Below are 23,097 nucleotides of genomic sequence, written 5' to 3' on the forward strand. Positions count from 1 at the left end.
CTGTGAGCAACTATATGCCAGCAAATTAGATAATCTGGAAGAAATGGATGCATTCCTAGAGATGTATCAACTACCAAAACTGAACCAGGAAGAAGTAGAAAACCTGAACAGACCTATACCTACTAAGGAAATTGAAGCAGTCATCCAAAATCTCCCAACAAACAGGACCCCAGGACCAGATGGGTTCCCAGGGGAATTCTACCAAACATTTCAAGAAGAATTAATACCTATTCTTCTGAAACTGTTCCAAAAAATAGAAATGGAAGGAAAATTTCCAAACTCGTTTTATGAGGCCAGCATTACCTTGATCCCCAAATCAGACAAAGACACCATCAAAAAGGAGAATTAAACACCACTATCCATGATGAACATGGATGCAAAAATTCTCACCAAAATACTAGCCAGCAGGATCCAACAGCACATTAAAAGGCTTATTCACCACGACCAAGTGGGATTTATACCTTGGCTGCAAGGTTGGTTCAACATTTGCAAATCAATCAATGTGATACAATACATTAATAAAAGAAAGAACAAGAACCATATGATCAATAGATGCATAAAAAGCATTTGACAAAGTACAGCATCCTTGCAGAAAAAGCATTTGAGACAGTACAGCATCTTTTCTTGATTAAAACTCTTCAGAGTATAGGAATAAAGGGTACATACCTCAGTATCATAAAAGCCATCTATGAAAAACCCACAGCGAACATCATTCTGAATGGGGAAAAACTGAGAGCTTTCACCCTAAGGTCAGGAACACAGCAGTGATGTCCACTATCACCACTGCTATTCAACATAGTACTAGAAATCCTAGTCACAGCAATCAGACAACAAAAAGAAATAAAAGGCATCTGAATCAGCAAAGAAGATGTCAAACTCTCACTCTTTGCAGATATGATATTTTATGTGGAAAACCCAAAGACTCCACCCCAAACCTGCTAGAAATCATACAGGAATTCAGTAAAGTGGCAGGATATAAAATCAATGCACAGAAATCAGTTGCATTTATATACACCAACAAGACAGAAGAAAAAGAAATTAAGGAGTCGATCCCATTTACAACTGCACCCAAAACCATAAGATACCTAGGAATAAATCTCACCAAAGAGGCAAAGAATCTATACTCAGAAAACTATAAAATACTCATGAAAGAAATTGAGGAAGACACAAAGAAATGAAAAAAGGTCCCATGCTCATGGATTGGAAGAACAAATATTGTGAAGATGTCAATGCTACCTAGAGCAATCTACACATGCAATGCATTCCCTATCAAAATACCATCCACTTTTTTCAAAGAAATGGAACAAATAATCCTCAAATTTGTATGGAACCAGAAAAGACCCCAAATAGCCACAGGAATGTTGAAAAAGCAAAGCAAAGCTGGTGGCATCCCAATTCCAGACTTCAAGCTCTATTACAGAGCCATAATCATCAAGACAGTATGGTACGGGCACAAAAACAGACACATAGATCAATGGAACAGAATAGAGAGCCCAGAAATGGACCCTCAACTCTATAGTCAACTAATCTTCGACAAAGCAGGAAAGAATGTCCAATGGAAAAAAGACAGTCTCTTCAACAAATGGTGTTGGGAAAATTGGACAGCCACATGTAGAAGAATGAAACTGGATCATTTCCTTACACCACACACAAAAATAGATGCAAAATGGATGAAAGACCTAAATGTGAGACCGGTGTCCGTCAAAATCCTAGAGGAGAACACAGGCAGCAACCTCTTTGACCTCAGCCGCAGCAACTTCTTCCTAGAAACACTGCCAAAGACAAGGGAAGCAAGGGCAAAAGTGAGCTATTGGGGCTTCATCAAGATAAAAAGCTTTTGTACAGCAAAGGAAACAGTCAACAAAGCCAAAAGACAAAAACCAAAAGACAACCGACAGAATGGGAGAAGATATTTGCAAATGACCTATCAGATAAAGGGCTAGTATCCAAAATCTATAAAGAACTTATCAAACTTAACACCCAAAGAACAAATAATCCAATCAAGAAATGGGCAGAAGACATGAACAGACATTTTTCCAAAGAAGATATCCAAATGGCCAAGAGACACATGAAAAAGTGCTCAACATTGCTCGGCATCAGGGAATTCCAAATCAAAACCTCAATGAGATACCACCTCACACCAGTCAGAATGGCTAAAATTAACAAGTCAGGAAATGACATATGTTGGCGAGGATGTAGAGAAAGGGGAACCTTCCTACACCGTTGGTGGGAACGCAAGCTGGTGCAGCCACTCTGGAAAACAGTAGGGAGGTTCCTCAAACAGTTGAAAATAGAGCTGCCATATGACCCTGCAATTGCACTACTGGGTATTTACCCCGAAGACAAAAATGCAATGATCCGAAGGGGTACCTGCACCCCAATGTTTATAGCAGCAACGTCCACAATAGTCAAACTGTGGCAAGAGCCAAGATGTCCATAGACAGATGAATGGATAAAGAAGATGTGGTATATATATACAACGGAATATTATCCAGCCATCAAAAAACCCGAAATCTTGTCATTTGCAACGACGTGGATGGAACTAGAGGGTATTATGCTGAGCGAAATAAGTCAATCAGAGAAAGACATGTATCATATGACCTCACTGATATGAGGAATTCTTAATCTCAGGAAACAAACTGAGTGTTGCTGAAGTGGTGGGGTTTGGGAGGGATGGGGTAGCTGGGTGATAGACATTGGGGAGGGTATGTGCTATGGTGAGTGCTGTGAATTGTGTAAGACTGATGAATCATAGACCTGTACCTCTGAAACAAATAATACATTATATGTTAAAAAAAAAAAAAAAAAAAAAAGGACGGGCGCCTGGGTGGCTCAGTTGGTTAAGCGACTGCCTTCGGCTCAGGTCATGATCGTGGAGTCCCGGGATCGAGTCCCACATCGGGCTCCCTGCTCAACAGGGAGTTCTGCTTCTCCCTCTGACCCTCTTCCCTCTCGTGCTATCTCTCATTCTCTCTCTCTCAAATAAATAAATAAAAACTTTAAATAAAAAAAGGAGAAGATAGTAAGAAGGGAAAAATGAAGGGGAGGAAATCAGAGGGGGAGATGAACCATGAGAGACTATGGACTCTGAGAAACAAACTGAGGGTTTTAGAGGGGAGGGGGTGGGGGGATGGGTTAGCCTGGTGATGGGTATTAAGGCGGGCATGTTCTGCATGGAGCACTGGGTGTTATACACAAACAATGAATCGTTGAACACTGCAACAAAAACTAATGATGTAATGTATGGTGATTTAACATAATAAAATAAAATAAAAAAAAAAAGCTGTAATCAATGAAGGCTCCCAAGGTCATATCTGATCCAATGGATCTCCTCCCCCTGCTTGCTGGGGAGTTTCCCTGACCTGAAACCCCAGGATTCTAATCATTGTTCAGGGTTAAATATCTAACACAGAGGTGTGCATCCAGAACTCTGCCATTAAGTAAGAACATGTTACCAGAGAGGAAAAGGAAGATGCTGAGTCATATGTCCTCTAGCCTTCTCTTGTTCACATACTAGGAGGAATTTGTTTATCCTATCATATATTTCACATTTCAGAATCCAGAGAGAATGTTTTTGTGAAGGACAAGATCCAGGAATCGGGGGTGGGAGTGGAAAGGATACCCAGCAGGTCCTGGATGATGATATTGAGGGTGAAAATAGAGGTATAGTTAGTAATAAACTGACAACATCTCTGCTAGAATGGTCTAGCATTCAATTTACTCACCAGAACTCTACCTCTACCCTTGCCACAGATTTGCATGATATGCCTTAAATCTGATGTTACAACTATAGAGCTGTATTCCATAGACCACTACAGAATAATGCAAAGATCAAGACTTTAGGCTTTTGCAGTGAGACTGATTAAGATTTGAATTCTGTCTCTACTCATTTATTGGCTGTGTGACCCAGGGCAAGTTGCTTGACCCCTCTGAACATTCAGTTTTTAACCTGTAAAATGTGGATGATGAGACTTCCCTAATAAAGTTGTTATGAGGATTAGATGACCTAATGCTTAACACATTGTCTTCCACATACTAAGCAATAAATAAATATTAGCTGTTATTAATAAACCCAAACCAAGCAAATTAGCATTTATTTCTGAGGGCCAGTCACTGAACGGTGGATCAAATGTTTGATTAATTGATCCAGTTCAGCCCCTGAGAAGTCTGAGGTAACTTACTCTATTTGTGGGCCAGTTATATCACCTTATTAATCAAATAGGACATTTAGTTGCCTAATTCACTACTATGAAATGTAACTGCTAGCGATTAGCTACAGGATGGGGAGACAGAATGGATGGCAAGGTTTCAGAAAATTCCAGCAAATACATTTGTGTGATTGTACCTGGGGAGCAGGGTTATACCTGTGTAGAGGAACCCAAAGATTTTACTGTATTTACATTCTTTGATCTCCTGTCCACACTTGATGGGTATCCTGCATGACTCTGAGCTAGCTTGGCTTCCAGATGGTTGGCTTCCTTCCCCTTCTAGCCCACACAGACCTAGAAACATTGTGGAGATATTTTTTCCTATTAAGGTAAATGATCTTCTGAGACAGAACCCTCGGGAAGCTCTAGGAAAGGTCCACCTGAGATACCAAATTATCTCTGGTATTCAAAGTCAAGGATGTCAATACTGACGAAGAAACTAGCATACATACATCCACAGGAAGGCAAACAGCTTGGGGAAAGTTCCAGAGGTCAGGGACAGTGGGATTCGAGTATCTGAAGGGTTCTCAAGTGGAAGAGGGAGTAGACCACCTCTGATTTATTCCAATGAGACTAGTAGGCTGAAGGGCTTGGGAGACAGATTTGATGAAACTAGGTTGTTCCAATATGTAGTGAGCTCCCCATTAATGAAGATGTCCAAGCAGAGGCTTGATGACCAAATCTTAGGGAGTCCGGAGAAAGAGTTTGTTCCTTTGGAAGATACGGGTCTAGATAACAGCCAAGTGTCCTTCTACCTCTAAGATGACATTACCCAGTGATTCCATAAAAAGCTAGAGAATGCACATTTATTATTTCATTATTTCAGGAGGCTTCCACTAGGTTTTAAGTCACCTTGTGGATAATTCTCTCCCCCTCCTGAAAATGATGAACTAATCACAGGGATAAGTTCAACATATAAAATATGTTGAACTTATATCTATTAAGGCATAGTTATGCATTCCAGTCTAAATTACTTCTTAAAACAGGTAAATAGTCTATAACTGGTACTGGGATTACACAAAGAGTATAAGCTATTTGCAGATATGTGCAGTCAGAGGAAGAAAAATATGCCCTAATAAAATTACAGCTCATAAGTTTCAACATTAAAAACCCTGATTTAATTTTATAATCCATCCTTATGAAGTCACTGAAGATTTGTAAGCCTTTGCCTAATGAGGATCTACGGTATAATGGCCATACTACTCTGAGGATGGAGGGGCAATGTACCTCAAAAAACATTTCAAAATCCATTTAATTATATCAGGCCCAATGACAAGCATTTATGAATGCACACATCAAAAACTGGAGGTGTGATTTGGGGTCACATATCATCGGCTGAGTAGCAGAAACAAAGCTAAGTAAATTTCTGCTTGGCTTCTCAGATTAACAGGATTGACTCAGTTTAATTCAAGTTTTGGTTTTCTCAAGGAGTAAACCTATGGTGCAGTATGATTTCAGCTGAGTTAATTGCCTAATTTCTAATACCGAGTCCTTATAACTTTTTCAAAGCTAATAGATATGCCATAGAAATTTCTGTGGAGACCCACTGCAGACAATAGAGACTCTGCCGTTTGTCCAAGCGAAGAGGATAGGCCCGACAGCATCCTACACTTCCCACACACTGCTGTTTGCACCTTAGGTGTTATAAACGGAATACTAATTAGGTTTTAACACTTGTAATTAGATGGTTATTCATGGTGTTGTAATGTTCTTTTCCTTTCCAAACTTGGTTTCGTAGTTGTCACTTTCCAGCTCATTACCTGAGTTTTGGTGGCATCATTGACGACTTCCTATAGCCTTCCCCATTGGTCAGTGCTCATTTATTGAGTGAGCCAACTCTTCAGAACCCAACAACTTCTGGTTTACTGCCTGAGCCTCGAAAAGTGGTCTCACTTCTGCCATCCTGTATCACTTACAGTCTTTTCTCAACACAGCTACCACAGGGGTCCTCTTAAAACCAAAGTCAGCTCATGGCCTTCCTCTGCACAGATCCCTCCAGTAGCTCAGCAAGTCACTCAGCATAAAAGCCAAAGTCTTGTGTAAGGCCTGAACTAGAAGGTCCTATACAGCTCTGTCCTTCCATTCTTTCTCTGCTTGCCTCTCCCACTACTCTCCCCTTCATTTGCCCTACCCATCAATTAGCCTCCTTAATATTGCCATATCTAGAATACTCCTGACTTAGAGCTTTTGCACTGGTAAGGTTTTTGCACTACCAGGAATGACCTTCTCCTAGATAGTGGCATGACTAACTCCCTCGTGTCCTTTCTCAAATATTACCTTGATTAACCTACTTGAAATTACAACCCCCACCTTCATTACCCTGGTCTTTTTTTATACTTACATATAAACCCAATAAAAATGCACTAAATATTTTTAGAACTACCAAATGCTAATAAAAAAATTTAAAAACCTAAATAAATGGAGAGACACACTATGTTCATGGAGTGGAAAACTCTACATAGTAAAGATGTCAGTGATCCCCAAACTGATACACAGGTTTAACCCAATTCCCATCAAAATCCTTGTAGGATCATTTTACAGATTACAGACAAGAGGATTTTAAAATATATATGGAAATGTAAAAGCTAGAAGAGCCAAAACAATTTTTTATAAAGAATAGCAAAGTGAAGGAATCATTCTACCTGATTTGAAGACTTACCATAATGCTACAATACTCAAGACAGCATGGTACTGGCAGAGGAATAAATACGTAGATCGATGGAACAGAATAGAGAACCCAGAAATAGACATACAGAAGTATGACCAACTGACTTTTAACAAAGAAACATAAGTATTCAATGGAAGAAGGATAGTCTTTTCAACAAATGGTGCTGACACAATTGGACATCCATAGACAAAAAAATAAAATCTCAATCTAAACTTCATATCTTATTATCCTCAAATGGATAATACATTTAAATATATAATGTCAAGACCATAAAACTTTTAGTAGATGATATAGGAGAAAATTTTCATGATGGGGTTAGGAGATAAGTTATGAGACATGGCAAAAGTTGGTAGAACATGTGACTCTTGAGCTCAGGGCCATGAGTTCAAGCCCCATGTTGGGCGTGGAGCTTACTTACTTATCAATTAATTAATTAATTGCCTGTTTAACAATAAAAAATTAAATTATTTCAAAACAAAAAGTTTTTTAAAACATACTGAAAATACCAAGTGCTGGCAAATCACTCATATATTGCTGGTGAGAATTTAAAATATTACTGACCCTCTAGAAATTAGTTTGACATTTTCTCATGAAATTAAATATACATTAAACATACAGCCTAGTAATCACATTCATGGGCATTTAGCCCAGAGAAAAGAAAATGTATATCCACACGAAAACCTGTATATGGATGTTTATAGAGACTCTATTAATAACAGCCCAAACTGGAAGGAAAACCCCATGTCTTTCAACAAGTAAATGATTAAACAAACTGTGGTACATCCGTATCATGGAATATTCTTCCACAATAAAAAGGAATGAACTATTGATACACACAATAATTTAGATGGATTGGGAGGAATTTATGCTGAATGAAGAAAGCCAATCTCTAAAGGTTACAGCCTGCATATACGTATTTTTATACTTTAACGATGTTCTTGAAAACACAAAACTAAAACTGTTAGAATGGAGAATGGTTCAGAGGTTGCTAGGGGTTAAAGGTGGGGTGATGGAAAAATTCTGTATTTTGATTGTGCTCGTGGTTATATGAATTTACAAATGGTATAAAATTCACAGACCTATATAGCAAAGAATCGATTTTACTGTATGTTAATTCTAAAAATAAAGAAATAAAGCCAGATACCAAAGATTAGTACACTTTATACATTACTGTTTCCGTGTTGTAACTCAATGGAAAAATGAAGAAATCAAGAAGAATGTAAGACTTGTGCCATATTTTTATGTCTACGTTTTCAATTAAAGTTAAATGGTGAGGGGTGCCGGGCTGGCTCAGTCAGTAGAGCGTGTGACTCTTGATCACAGGGTCATGAGTTCGAGCCCCACATTGGGCAAAGAGCCTACTTAAAAAAATAAAAATAATAAAGTGATGAAAAAATATAAAAGCGAAATACATGGGACTGCGTTAGTTGTATTTTTCCTATTGATTTCTACTTATTGCAGTGAGCTGACTGTAATACTTTGAAATACGTTTAGACTTGCTTTTGGCCCAAGATGTTGTCGAAGTTTTAGAATGTTCCAGATGTGCCTGAAGAGAATGTGCGTAATATAGTTGTGGATTTTAATATTTTCTACGTAGTCTATTAGGTCAAATTTATTTAATGTGTTGTCCAAATGTTTTACTGTTTTTCTTTAAACTGAGGTGGAGTGTATGTCTCGTTGTTGTAGAATTATTTGCGGGCATTTTTTTAGGCTGAACATGAAAGTAGTTTCTTCCAGAAGGATCTGCATTTGCTTCTGCCAGGTGCTTGGGGGCATTACCGGTCCAAGGCCACCTTCAGTATAGTTCATGGCTTGATGTTTCTTTGACAACCCATTAATGCTAACACAGGCTACAATTTCCTATGAGGACACACCCAGGGCCACAATTCTCAGTGATAAGATTTTCTTCTTTTATTTCTACTGTTCTTGTCAACCCTGAAGGAGAATATTTTTGGTTCCTACTTTCTACCAGAGTATAATCCTTTGGGGTCCAAGTTTAATATGGGAGAGAGTCTTTTATTAGTCTCTTTCTCGAGGGCAGGCCTTGGGTTTTCGCTTCTGCCCCCTCACCTTGTGAGGCCACCACAACTGAAAGCCAAGTTCACCTGGATTGGCAAAACACTTCAGTTCCCATTTCCCTGCGATTTCGCCCTGCTGGTACTTTAATAGCCTGTCATTTCTTTCTTGCTTTTGGGCAGTTTGAGCACATTGGTCCTACCTGGGGTTTTAAATTTTCATGCGGGTCGGGGGGTGTTCTGGCTAAGCTTAAGTTGAAGCTCCCACCTCTGCTACAATTTCCCTCTTTATCTCCCTCTCTCTCCCTCTAGACCATGAGTTCCTTTGTGTTCCTCACCCCTTGTTCAGCTCCTGATCAATATAAATAAATACCCAATACATTCTAGGACAATGAGTTGCCAGAATAACTGGAATCTAAGACTATGAGACCAGGCCTCCCGAACTGGAGGCCCGATATTCTTTTCACTGACACTTGCTGCTCATTCCAGCTCAATGCTGCCCATCCCAGGACGAGTCCCTGCAGCTGCAGGAAGAAGAAGGGAGACCTCAGCCTCTGAATCAAGTTCGCGTCTTGGCATTTTGATCACTGGCACTTTCAGCTCAGCCTTAGCTCACTTATCGGCCCGTCCTGACTCCTGACACCTTCATGTCCACTGAGCTGTGCCTTGTTTGCATAGCTTTCCCACCTCCTGGCCATTCCCTGGTGCCCAATGCCTGACCTCATTTTAACTCAATCACCTCTTCAAGACCCTGTCTCCAAATACAGGCACATTCTGAGGTACTGGGGGTTAGGATTTCAAAATGTGAAGTTAGGGGCAACACAATTCAGATATAACCATAAGCTTATACCAAAGCCAAAGATTTCTGTGACCTGCTCGTGTTACCACACCAGCCTCACCAACACAAATGAGTTGAACTCTGTGCTGCCTAGGTTTTGGCAATAAGCAACTTTACCTTGCACAAGCCCGCCGTGCCATCTGCTTCCTAAGGCGGATCTTGCCTGTTATGAGAGAATTGGCAAGCATCAGCGTAAAAGTTTGAGTTCCAAATATTAAATATTTAAATATTAATTTGTTCTTTGAAATGCTTACCAAAGTTATCAGTATGTTCATTACAAGCCTCCCAATTATATTTAATATTCACTAATGAAATCAACAGGGTAGGTTTCTACCCTCAGCTCTTATTTCCCTTTTCCTCCAAGTACTTCAGTAAACCATTCAAGACTGTAAATATTAAATTCGGTGACAGGCTTAATTGACAAAATATGGAAAAAATGTTTGTGCCAGTAGCTATAAATGACATCACATGCTCTGGAGGAAAGATGCTTCAGTGGGAAATGATGTAGCAATAATAAAACACACCCATTACATCGAAAATGGAAGGCATTTGGCTGAGAGAAAAAAAGTCTCTCACGGCACCAGAATTTTTGATGGAGAAATTGACTTTAAGTGGGCTTAACGTAGAGGGTGTGTGTGTCAGCACTAACAATTGGCATTTCTGTATTTTTATCTCACATTATTCACGGCTTCAAAATAAATATTTTCTGTTTCTTCCTGCATCACAGCAAATAAGTGGTATAAACTTCTTAGGCTCCCCGAGGAAATAATGGTGAACACTTTCCAAGCACATGTCTGCCAAGTACTGACTGCATCAGCTCATTTCACCTGCAGCTCTGTCCTTTGAGACAGGTACCATTATTTTCCTGACAGTATCAATGAGAAAGCTGAGGACAGAGTTTGGGTAATTCTCCCACCGTCACTCCACTCCAACTCCAAACCCCAAGTTCTTAACCTCTGTATTTAACCTCTTCTCGCCCCCACATGTCCTCAAGTGTACAATGCATAGGATATAAATAAACACCTTGGCAACATGGAGGAAATACTCTACCTGGAAATATTAGAAAACTGCGGCACCTTGGTTAAGTGTCCGACTCTTGATTTCAGCTCAGGTCATGATCTCAGGGTCCTAGGATCGAGTCCCACATTGGGTTCCACGCTGGGTGTGGAGCCTGCTTAGGATTCTCTCTCCCTCTGCCCCTCCCTGCTGCTTGCATGCAGTGCGCAAGCTCTCTCTCTCTCTCTCTCTCTCTCTCTCTCTCAAAAAGAAAATATATTAGAAAACTACTACAGCTCTGTGCAAATAGGTCTAGAAGCTAATCCGGGGCAAAACTGACTCTTACCACCTGCCACGTCCAGGCAGGAAGAGGTTTCGTTGTTTGAGTCCTTCATGGACTGGCAAAGCTGCTAGAAAATACTTGTTTGGTAACTTCGGTGGCCTAATTTGCTGAGTATTAGTTAAAAGGTACTGCACAGTGGTTAGGTCTAGCAGTTGTTAGTAAAGGAAAGCTTTAAAAAAAGATATTTTATAATAGATAATACGTGCTGGTCTTGCTATCCATCAGAGGGCCTTCTGCTGGCCACCTTTTGGGTGTCAGTCGCCCTTCTGGAAACCCAGATGGTTAGATAAAACCATCTGCCTGAGTGTGCTGTGCCTCCAGGCCCCTCTGTGCAGACTCTTTCTAGGGGTGAGCTTTCTGGGACTACTGAAGATCTTCTCCCTGATGCCCAGATGTGACAGAGAGCAAGGCAAAAGGAAGCGCCTTCTCTTGGCAACTAGCACCAAGGAGCTCCTCATCAGGAAGGAGTATATTATTTGACTGCTTAATGTCACGAACACATGCTTCCACAAAGCAAGAGCTTTCTCTCACCCAATAAAAACAATCCCTTATTGCTGAGAGAGATGGCATATTATCAACATCAGCAGTTTATTCTGGTATCAGCATTAGCCTCTCAAGCTGAGCTTAACCGACTCTCCTTGCAATTCCCTATCTTGTCTGATTTTCACTTTCTGGTTTACTATCCTCCCATTGTTCTTTCACACAGCAAGGGAGCTGCTTCTGATTCTGTTTGTTGCCATAGGAATCGACTTTCATACTGATATGCAAGTGCCGCCGACTTACCGACTCACCGGCTGCTCTGTCCAAAGACACCAGGGCCCGGCCAACGTTGTAATCTGTGGGGAAATCAGGGCTCGGGGCTCCAGACGGCCACTCCCTGGTGTAAGCAAAAGCAAGCACTCCAGATTTGCACGGTAATTTCACTTTTCAACATGTGGGCCATGTATGTTTTCCCCATCATCTTGAAAACATATATCCCAAAGAGGTAGATCTCACAGTGATTTTCATTTTTCTCATAAATAGGAAAACTAGGGGCGCCTGAGTGGCTCAGTCAGTTAAGCATTTGCCTTCGGCTCAGGTCATGATCCCAGGGTCCTGGCATCGAGCCCCGCATCAGGCTCCCTGCTCAGCGGGGAGTCTGCTTCTCTCTCCCCCTCTCCCTCTGGCCCCTCTCCTCTGCTCATGTTCTCTCTCCCTCTCTCAAATAATAAAATCTTAAAAATAATAAATAGGAAAAGTACAGCACAAAGGCACTACAGAATTCCCCCAATTCCCACAGAAATGTAGGGACATGATTCGAGCTCAAACCCTAGCTCCTTGGTTCTCTTTCCTTCCAGTAGATCAGGCTCTAGTTCCAGGGCATGTAATTGTAAGACCAAATATTATAGCCTGGTTCAGAGGTCAGCAAACTACAGCCAAACCCAGCCCACTGCCTGTCTTTTAAATAAAGGTTTATTGGCACACAGGCATACTCATTTATTTACATATCATCTACGGCTTTTGCAGGATGAAGGCAGAGTTCAGTCATTGTGGCAGAGACCACGTGGTCTGTAAGTCTGAAAATATTTACTATCTGGCCCTTTACAGAAAACTTTTCTATCCCCTGGCCTAGTGGGTAAAGACATGGACTCAGAACTCACCCTTACCAGAAATTCTGTTACTTTGAAATTGTGTCACCTCAGAAGTTACTGAGCCTTCCTGAGCCTCTGTTTCCCCACATGTAAAATGGGGCATAAGTATGCCTGCCACATAGGGTTGTTGTTGGTCACTCAGTAAAATGAAATGAGATAATGTCTGCTTAGAAGAGCAGCTGGCATATGGTAAGCTATCATTCAATGGCAATTATTGTTATTTCTGAGGAAAGTCAAGCATCTTTTGTCAGTCTTTTTCTTCTAACTATAGCTGTGATGCCCTCAGCCGGACTGCCAGGAAGCACAAGATTTCCATAGGTCTGGGGCAAAAACCTAAAAGCCAGAGGCTGCCTGCCCACCCCCCCACCCCCGCTATGCCAGCTACAACTGAACCCACTTCCGATTTGGCTCCTGAGCTTGATTATCGTCACTCAGGCCTTTCCTCTGCTAGTTAGGGACATTTGACTGCTGCTTCTGCTTGGACACTGTTGCTATGCTTGGGATTTCTAACCCCACTGGATCTGAGCACTCGAGCAAAGTGTAGCCTGCGACAGTAAGGAGACTAGGAGGCGAGAGTGGTGCATTTTTAGTGTAGGAATGGGGCTCAAGCCATGGATGTAGCATATGTGTGTGTAGCTTTTGTGCATATTTCTGGATTTGTGAGTTATCTTAGTGGTACAAGATGACTGATTTCTTGTGTTCTGTGCTTTTACAGAAGAAGTAGGTTATTCTAGGGACTCAGCCAGCTCAGAGACTGCTCTCCTTGAGGTGGCCCCAAAGGTGAAGGTTTATTCTTAACTTCCCCGACTTCTCTAATAGCCCAGTATGAGGCTCTCACTCATGACATGATGTAAGCCAACAAACAGCCCTATCTACTCATAATCACCTTTTTTTTTAGGTTTTCCCCACCGGGAGCTATACATCTTGAAACATTCTGACATATCAAACTGCATTTATTTATTTGAATAACCTTCTTCAACCAACTGCACTTATGAGGTAATAATTAAACCCCCCCCCCATTTTTTTGTTTCCAAAATGTGAATGAAAAGGATCAGGTGATTCCAGTTTCCTGTCAGTGTGAACCAGCTTCCAGTTCCCCACCTGTAAAGTGGAGGTGAGACTAGCCACCACTTCAGGACCACTGTGAAGATGGAATGAGGTAGGAGAGCGGTTGGCCCTGATGAGCTATGTATGTGAAGATGAGGCTAAGTTACAAGTCCTACGCCAGAAATGACGGTCTCCACAGAATCCCAGCCCAAGGTCAAAGCACTTGGGGCCTTGGCTGCCTGCACAGTCCTAAGGAGAGCAGAGATCAGTTCTCTGTCAGGTTGAGAGCATTTTTGTTTGTTTGGCTAGGAGGATAGCAAAACCCCCATTTCTACCCTACAGATCTCCAGGTGTCTAAGGAACTGCTCTAAACCCTTCTCAAGCCAATCTTTCCAGGCTCTACAACTTGAGGTAAAAAAGAGAGTAGTATTTTTGTTCCCCCAACCTCCCCTCCCCGACATGGAAACAACCGCCTTCCATTTGTTCTCAAGTGCCTCCTTTCAGTTTCAGGATGTGTTCAAGGTGTGCAGGGAAGGAAGTTGTTCTTTCGTTTTAGCATCCTGGGATTTAATGAGTAAGTCCAGGATGATCTATTTATATCCCTTCGTGGGGGAGGTGGCATGTAGGGTAAGCAGGGGCATAAGCTTTGAGTCACGCAGACCTGGCTTCTCTCCCTGGCCCTGCTGCTCACTGGCTCTACAGCTTTACGTAAGTCCCTTTGGCTGTCTGACCCTGTTTCTTCATGTGCTGGATGCGAGAAGGAAATGAAACAGGACATGTCCAGCAGCTAGAGCATCCTTGGTGCAGAGGATGGGGATATGAGGCAGGGAGAGAGGTGTCAGGAGCCACCCTGTTTCCTCCCCCTCTCAGGCTTTGTCTTCCCAAGCTAAGTCCAGATGTCCGTGTGGGCCAAGGGCAGGCCACACCACGATGGACCACTTTGACATGAACGTTATTTTGACTTAAAAGCAATTTGAACCCAGCAGATTCAGAAAAAGCTCTTGACCTCCCCCTCAACTGCTTGCTGGTAGCAGGAAGAGAGCTAAAGCAGATTCCTCTTCACCTAAGAAACTTACCTGCATAATAGGGGCAACCTTTGCTTTCCAAACACCTCCTCTCACCTTCCTGCTAATGGTATTTCTCCCCTTTGTACCCTCAGACCGCTGCCCCTCTCCTCAGCTCCTGTAAGCATCACATTGCCCCACTGACTTTGGGATTTCCATGTCTGTGTGGATTCCCTGTATGTATGCTATTAAATTTGATTTTCTCCTGTTCATCTGTCTCATGTCAATTTGATTCTTAGTTCAGCTAGAAGAACCTGGAAGGGCGGAGGAAATTCCTCCTCCCAGACCCCTCTCAGTGTGCCTAGTCAAGACACAAGTGATGGGATGGCTTCGTGGCTAAGCCGAGTCCCACTTCGTCTGGGAAAAAGCAGCTATGCTGCAAACAGATGAAAACAAGCTCTTGGCGTGTGAACGTTGTCCTTGGGTACCATCAGATTCTCACAGCTATTGCGGTTATCAGTTGAAGACGATGCTGTTTCATGATCTTGTACCCTCTTTAGGGGTACTAGTGGGTAATAACATCCATCAGCAATAGCATCAGGAATCCACACACAAGGTGCGCCTCGGTGGCTCAGTCGGTGGAGTGTCTGCCTTCGGCTTGGGTCATGGTCCCAGGGTCCTGGGATCGAGTCCCACACCAGGCTCCCTGCTCAGCAGGAAGTCTGTTCTCCCTCTCCCACTCCGCCTGCTTGTGTTCCCTCTCTCTCTGTCTCTCTCTGTCAAATAAATAAATAAAATCTTAAAAAAAAAAAAAGGAAACTATACACAAGCCTTCTCAGTGTCTTTGCAAACTGGTTTCCTGTAAATTCTGGTCCAGCTTCATACTGGGTATACATGATGCTCAAATCCCTCTGGGGATGCTAGAGCCAGGAGTAAAAACCTCACAGCCTGTAAGGCCTCACAGAGTGTCACATTTTCTACCTTTCTCCCTGAAGCTTGCTTCCAGGAGCAGATGAGTTCAATCCCAGGGCCAAGACACTCCCAGAGGGTCTACTCTCTCCCAGCCCCCCCACATGGCTCTCTTCCTGTCAGAGCCCCTGTATCATATCAACATTATGCTTGGGCGTTAGTTTGCTATGGCTTCGTAACCAAGTACCACAGACTGGAGGGCTTACACGACAGAAATGTGTTGTCTCACAGTTCTGGAGGTGAGATCAAGTCTGAGATTGAGATGTTGGTGGGGTTTGTTTCTTCCGAGGCCCCTCTGCTTGGCCTTGTCTTCTACCTGTGTCTTCTCATGCTTTTCTCCCCGGGCTCTCTTTGTGCCCTAACCTCCTCTTATAAGAATACCAATCATATTAACATAACAATAAAAAATTTTAAAAAAAAGAATACCAATCATATTGGAGAGGGAACACAGTAGGTCACCCTACTGACCTCATTTTAACATAATTACTTCGTTAAAGACCCTGTCTCCCAATACAGTCACATTCTGCAGGACCAGGGGTCAGGGCTTCAACATACACATCTGGGGGGACACAAACCAGCCCATAACGGCTTGCATGCTGACACACAGTGAGCCTGGGGCCTGTGGCTCCAGCCCCCAGCCCAAGCTGGGGTACTGCTTGCCCTTGGAAATACTGGTTTCTTCTTCTCCTCTCCCCCTCCATCCCCCTGCCAAATGGAGACCATGTTCTCTTGTTCCTAAAGCTTCCATTTTAAGTCTTCCTCACTCCTTCCAGATGCCAAAGATACACAACCAAATGGCTCTCAGGTCACCCAGTCATGACCTCCTTCCAGCGTTTCCCCTCTGAAGAACAGGCCCATGCTGCCATGGTTTAGGGTCTTACAGACTTGGGCCCAGCTTCAAGTCTCCTAGTACTTTGTTAAAAAGCGCATCCACATTGGGCACAGCTACCGCTGAGGGGCATTTGAGCTTTTCCAAGACAGCCCCGATTTTTAAAAATCCAATCTCCTTGTCAGACCACGTTTCTCATTATGCTTCTCAGTTTGGGATTTGGGAAATGTGACCACTGTAGGTGGGAGCCATACCTCTTTACAGGCGTATGCATAATTGTGTATAATAATGTACCTCCCAAAGATGCATAATGAATGATAATTAAGATATTTACATTATGCACATGTGCTTTCAGCCCCAGGACTCTAATTCCAAATGCCAATTGTCCCTTTACATAAAATGAGATTCATGACAAATCATAGAACTTTATCACAAATGTTTTCCTTCAGCCTCTGGGAGTACAAAGATAGAGACCGGAACCAGAGCATGGGATATATTACATATCCTGCATTTTCCAGGCAGTCCCAGTTTCAAAGTATGTGTCCCAGGTTTCAGTTTGGAAAATACAGTCCTCGCAATTGCAACAGTCATTTAATGAGATTTGGTTAGTTCCCTCTGGAGACAGTCAATTCACATTTTTAAAGAACCTACTCGGCACATCACATCGTGAACACCATCACCTTTTTAATCTAACTGTCAACTGTTCTCCCCTGCCCCTCTCCCTCTCACCCATCTCTGAAAAGGAAAATCTCAGATCACCTCTGGCGACTTGGGTGTTAATAATAAGTGAGTGAGGTCTGTCATTATCATCTTTCCTATTTCCAGTCTGAGTCAGTGTGTTTGAGAACCTGTTAGCGTAGGTGGTTCTAATCATCTTATTGTCACCCCTTTATACGAGGGGAGAGAAATGCCTAATGTTCACTTTGGAAGGGCAAAGGACATTCTAGAATATGTAACTTACAAGGTAATGAAGTAGATCCGGGGCGTTCTGATTCTGTGTCTGTTGTCTGTGTCTGAAGTCTGAAGTAGGGAGAGATGGTAATGTCATAGGAGTAAACATTTTATTAGAAAAACTTCAAATCTATAGCAAACTTGGAAGAACTTTAGCATTAACAGCATTCATGTGTTTTTGAACTATAAAAACAACAGTCTCATTTGATTTTCCCTGGTACACTCTGACCAGGTCGGCTTGGGCAGAGACATTTTGTTCTCTGTTCTCTGAACAGTATGTACATAAATGGGACATTCCTTTGTAATCTGAACTAACTGTGTCTATTTTCTCAGTAAATGAAGGTAAATACAGTATGTTTCTAAAAAGTCCCAAAGGTCTTTGCTGCTTAAAGACCACTCCTTTGCTACCGCCGCCGCTATCTGCCCCCATCCGAACCCAGTCACTCATGCATCCCTCCTCCCCTTCTAACCCTAAGGCCAATCATTTGGGAACATGAAAATCTAGACTACAGGGAATATTTAGTTGCTACCTAACCAAAGACAGTTTAATGAAGCTGGCAGAATATTTTGCAAGCAAATGTCATGGAGAATATCAAGCAATCTGAGATAACCTTGTTAGACAGAGAAATATCTGTCCTCCCTTTTATTTGGCTCCTGATTTCTGTCAAGCTTGAATAAATCATAACACAAGGTTGCTTCAGTCCTTCCTGCCACGAACGCAAGGCAGATTCCTAAAATTACAAAACACAGGTGGTAAAATGTACCTGGGTGAGACCAGAGTCCATATCAATTTGTGTCCACCCAAATGAGTCAGAACTCTGGAGGATATAAGAGGTACTCCCCCAAATATTCATTTTAAAGGGTTTATGCATTTTGAACAAGTCCTAGCTATGCATCTGAATTGGAAAATATGTGTGTATTAATTATAACATTTATAATACAGAAGGTAATCATACCTTGCAGATTCTAGACTCTTTAATTCAAAGACTTCAAGGAACTTACAAGCATCAATTAGTTCTTTCAACTCCCCTGTGAAGCAGATACGGCCAGTATATCCATTTATATTTCTTAAGTAGTACTCTACAGACTCTTTTTATTTTGGTTCTAAAACTTATCTCAGCTATAAAGCATCTAGCATGTATAGGACAATACTTTGCAATATGTATATAACACTTTTCTTCCAAGAGCTCAGTGTACTCAGAAGTTATCTTCACCAAAGCCTCTGCTGTGAATCACATTCTCTGTAAGTAAAACTACAAACCCGAGGATCAGTCATGACCTTCCTAATTGTGAGCCAGACCTTAGCTGGGAAAAAATCTAATCTTCTCATTCTAAGAAACAGTGCTTAAAACAAAATAAATCCCTATTCAACTACCGTAGGAAATACCAAGACAAGTTGTATGTGGTCCCAGCTCTTAAGGAGCTTCTCCAATTGGATATGCTTCATGTCATTATGTGAAGGTGAAGGTGAAGGTGATGTGGCCCAGAGCCCTTCCACTTCAAGTAAAGAAAATCAGCCAAACATGACTCTTCTTCAGGCCCTAGCATTAATGAACAGGATTACAAGATTCCCTCCCAAGCCCTAGACAAGTCACAATCCCCTTCCCTCCATTTCCACATTTGGTGAAGATGGACTCAGGATTACCCAACACTAGGAAAATTCTAAGTGTTTATAGTGTCACGTACCTTCAGTCAGAAATTCTGCAAGACTTAAATCCCTACATATTTCTGATTCTTTATAATGCACTGAATACCTTCAGGATGATTTGAAATGAAATGTTTATTTGACTCTCATCCAATTCTAGACAGAGTAGGTACTCCTCATTTAGACCCAAGATAACATGTAAACACGTCTATTAAATATTTCTTTATCTATATGCTAAATTTAAAAATCCTTTCTTGTACTGAGCCAGAACCATAAAACTAGATGACACTTTAGGGATCAATTCCAACCCCTCTCATTTTACAAGTGAGGAAATTGAGGCTCACACAAAGGAAAGGATTTGTCAAGGGTCAGATAGAAAGTCAACAGCAGTTTTCTTGATTCTTTCCAAGTTACCTGCTTTTTCCAAAGTACAACTTAACCACGATACTTATAGAAAAAAGGAATAAAATCTTATCAAAAGACACAAATTTTTGATATTTTGCACCTACATTCACACAGGTACATAAATTCCTCCCTGCTCTTCTTCCCTTCTTAACCCTATTGTCTTGGTGTCAGTGGATGGCCTTGCTTCCTTTTTCACAAAGAAAACAGAGGCAAGCAGTAAGTGTCCTCAAGCTCCACCTAACACACCTGCATAAATACCTATTCTTACCAGTCATACCCCAACCTGTCCTTGGCCATGGGGAGTAATTCCTCTGGATTGAGCCCCATAAGACCTTGCCTCATCACTTATACCTTCCTCTAAGCCTATGAAAATACACAAGTCTCACTCACCTAATTTTGAAAAATCCCTCCTTAATCCTAATCCCTCCCCCCACCTCTAGCTTCAACCTTCAACATTTAGCTACCTGCTGCTCTGCATGTAAATGTCCCAGGACATCACAAATTCAACTCATCTAAGATTAACTCATCAATTCTGTACTCAAACTTGCTTGCTCCCCAGCCTTCCCTTACCAGGAAGTGGCCCCACTGGGCTGCTCAAAGTCAGAGACCAGGAATCAGTCTTGATTCCTTCCTCCCCTTCATGCCCCCCACCTGACCCCTCAACTTTAATGAGATCACATCTTTCTACTTTCTAGGTGGCATGTGGCACCTGGCCTTTAGGCATCACTTGGAAACTTATTTGAAAAGAATGACAGGCCCCATCCCAGACCTGTTGAATCAGAATCTGTTAATGCACAATCAAGTTTTGGAAGCATTGCTTTAGGCAGTGTTTGTGAAGTCCAAAACTACCTCCATCTTTGATCAGTCTCATCTGGATCTCATTCTCCGGTCACACTAGCTTTCCATTGGGTCCTCTGATTCCCGAAGCTCCCTTCCTTCACAAAACCCACATAGTGCTATTCTAGAACGCTCTCCCCACTTGGTTGCCTGGATAACTCATATTCACCTTTCCGACCTCAACTCAAATAGCATTTGCGCTTTGATCTCTTAGCCCAGGGATGAACAGCTTTTCTTACAGAGGGCCAGATAGTAAATATTGTCAGGTTCACAAGGTGTGTATAGTCTCTGGCAACAGTTCAACTCTGCCATTTTAGTGCAAGGGCAGCCTTAGATGAATGATACCAATAGATGGGTGTGGTTAACTTCTAATAAAACTTTATTGGCAAAAAGAGGTCCCAGTCTGAATACAAGCCCTCAGGTTAAAGTTTGCAGACCTCTGTTCTAGAGTGAGGCAAGAAACCCTGGTATATGATCTCACAATATTGTGTATATTTTCTTCAGAACACTGATTACAGCGTGCAGTTATACATTCATTAGAGTAACTTTGGAGTCATCAGTATATTTAAAATTTTTAAAGCCCTCGGGCCAGATGAGATCACCTAGGAGGTGGACATAGTAGACATGAGAAGAGGGCCAAGGACTAAATCCAGGGCTACTCCAATGTTTAGAAGTCAGGAAGAGGAGGAGGAACCAGCAATGAAGACTGAGAAGTGAACGGCTAGTAAGTGAAGAGGAAAATCCAAAAAGTGTGGTGTCTTGATAGCCAAGTGAAGAATGTGAGTTCAAGCCCCACATTGGGTGTAGAGATTACTTGAAAATAAAATCTTAAAAAAAAAACGGGGGGGCGCCTGGGTGCCTCAGTTGGTTAAGCGCCCAACTCTTGATCTTAGCTCAGGTCTTGATCTCAGGGTTGTGAATTCAAGCCCCATGCTGGGTTCTGTGCTAGGTATGGAGCCTACTTAAAAAAAATAAAAAATAAATAATATAAAAAAAGAAATGCAAATTCTTGAGTCTCATTGGCCTGCAGGAGTCATATTAATTATAGCCACTTACAGGAACCACTTAATATTTTAGGTTTTTTTGAAACCACTTAATATTTTGATGCAATTATCACACAAATCATTAGACATGTCTCATTTTAACTTTGTTGCAAGTTTTATTTGATTATAATACTAATTTTTTCTTGAATGCTCAATTTTCATAGTTTATTATTCATGTAACAGGGCCATCTGCTCCCAACAAAAAAGAATTAGAGACCCTATGAAAATATTGACCCAATCAGCTTGAACACATGAAAACAGCAATTACTAGTTCCCTAGGCTCACATACAAATAGATTTCAGTTTAAGCAAATTTAATATACAAAAACACAAGATTATAAAATCAGTGGTGATATTCATATTACAAAAGGATGTTTTGCTTTATAAAAACTTGCTCTGCAATAGTGACCATACTATGTTAATTTAAAACTTCATTATATATGTATATGTTTGTGTAATTTACTCACTGATTTTCAGAAGCACACCTCTTACATAAATGGGGCATACCAGCAACAGCCTCTGGCTCTTGCTGGGAATGAATTGGGAAGCTCAAGAGCACCACTTGGATTCCAGATTATTCTGAGGCAGTCCTGTCACAGATCCAATCTGCTCCTGGAGATTTCCTACTGATGCCAGGGACAGCTTCCTTTATGAAAGCTAGAAACCCTGGCAAGGTGAGAATTATAGCACAGTAACTCATGTCTTGTGGATGGTTCTTGGGAGCACTGACGCCTAAGTGCCATCCACCCAACTAGGTGAGAATCAATTCCTAGCAGTTCAGTGAGGGAAGAAACTTATTATGATTCTGTGTTCTGCTCCAAAATGTTATTTTAAAGAAATATTTATACTGTTAATGAAGACAGGGGCTATATAAATCTTGTGTGCTGAATTATCATGTAATGAAGCCATTGCTCAGAATTCTGATTAACCCACCAGGTCAGTCAATTCCTCCTGCCCACTTTATAATGATAAATAGCCCATGAAGTATTCCATCTGGCAATGGCCTCCCTCATTTATAGTGTCTTACACAATCAAAGGGGAAATCCCTTGTCTTGCGTGTGAACTCGATACTCAATTATGTGGTCAGCCCGAGCCCTCCTTCCTGTCCATGCCTCCCTACCCAAGCGGTCTTCTTCCTGCATGCCAGTGCAGGACTCAAGTGCTGAGTAAAGAGAGAGAGAGAGAGAGAGAGAGATGGAAAAGAGATTATATAAAGATGAAAGTAGGACATAGGAAGGAACCTGAATCACTGTCATTGCCAGAAGCTCAAAGCTTCATGAACGATTCTTCCAGCTCGGTGGTTCTTAACCTTCAGGGATCAAGGACCCTCTCTAAGACTTTGATGAAATGCTGGAGCTCCTCTCCTTAGAAATGTTCATATGCATGTACATGCAAAATGTCACATCCAATTTCAGGGAGTTTATGAACCTCGTACGGTGCACCCGTAGGCCCAGGTCCAAAGGTATCAGTAATCACCCCCCATCATGAGATCCAATCACACCATCTGTGATTCATGTGACAATGACTTGAGAATCATTTTATCAAAATATCGGACATATCTTACAGTTGGTTGATTTCCTAGGCTCCGCCTGGGACCTTCCCCTGTCCCCACTGTCTCAAGGTGGGTTTACTCGCTCCCTAGTAAGTACTCACTCACACCCTCTCTATC

This window comes from Eumetopias jubatus, unplaced genomic scaffold, assembly GCF_037043125.1.
Source record: "Eumetopias jubatus isolate StellerSeaLion01/CBP00866 unplaced genomic scaffold, mEumJub1_p1.0 scaffold_11, whole genome shotgun sequence".
NCBI lineage: Eukaryota > Metazoa > Chordata > Mammalia > Carnivora > Otariidae > Eumetopias > Eumetopias jubatus.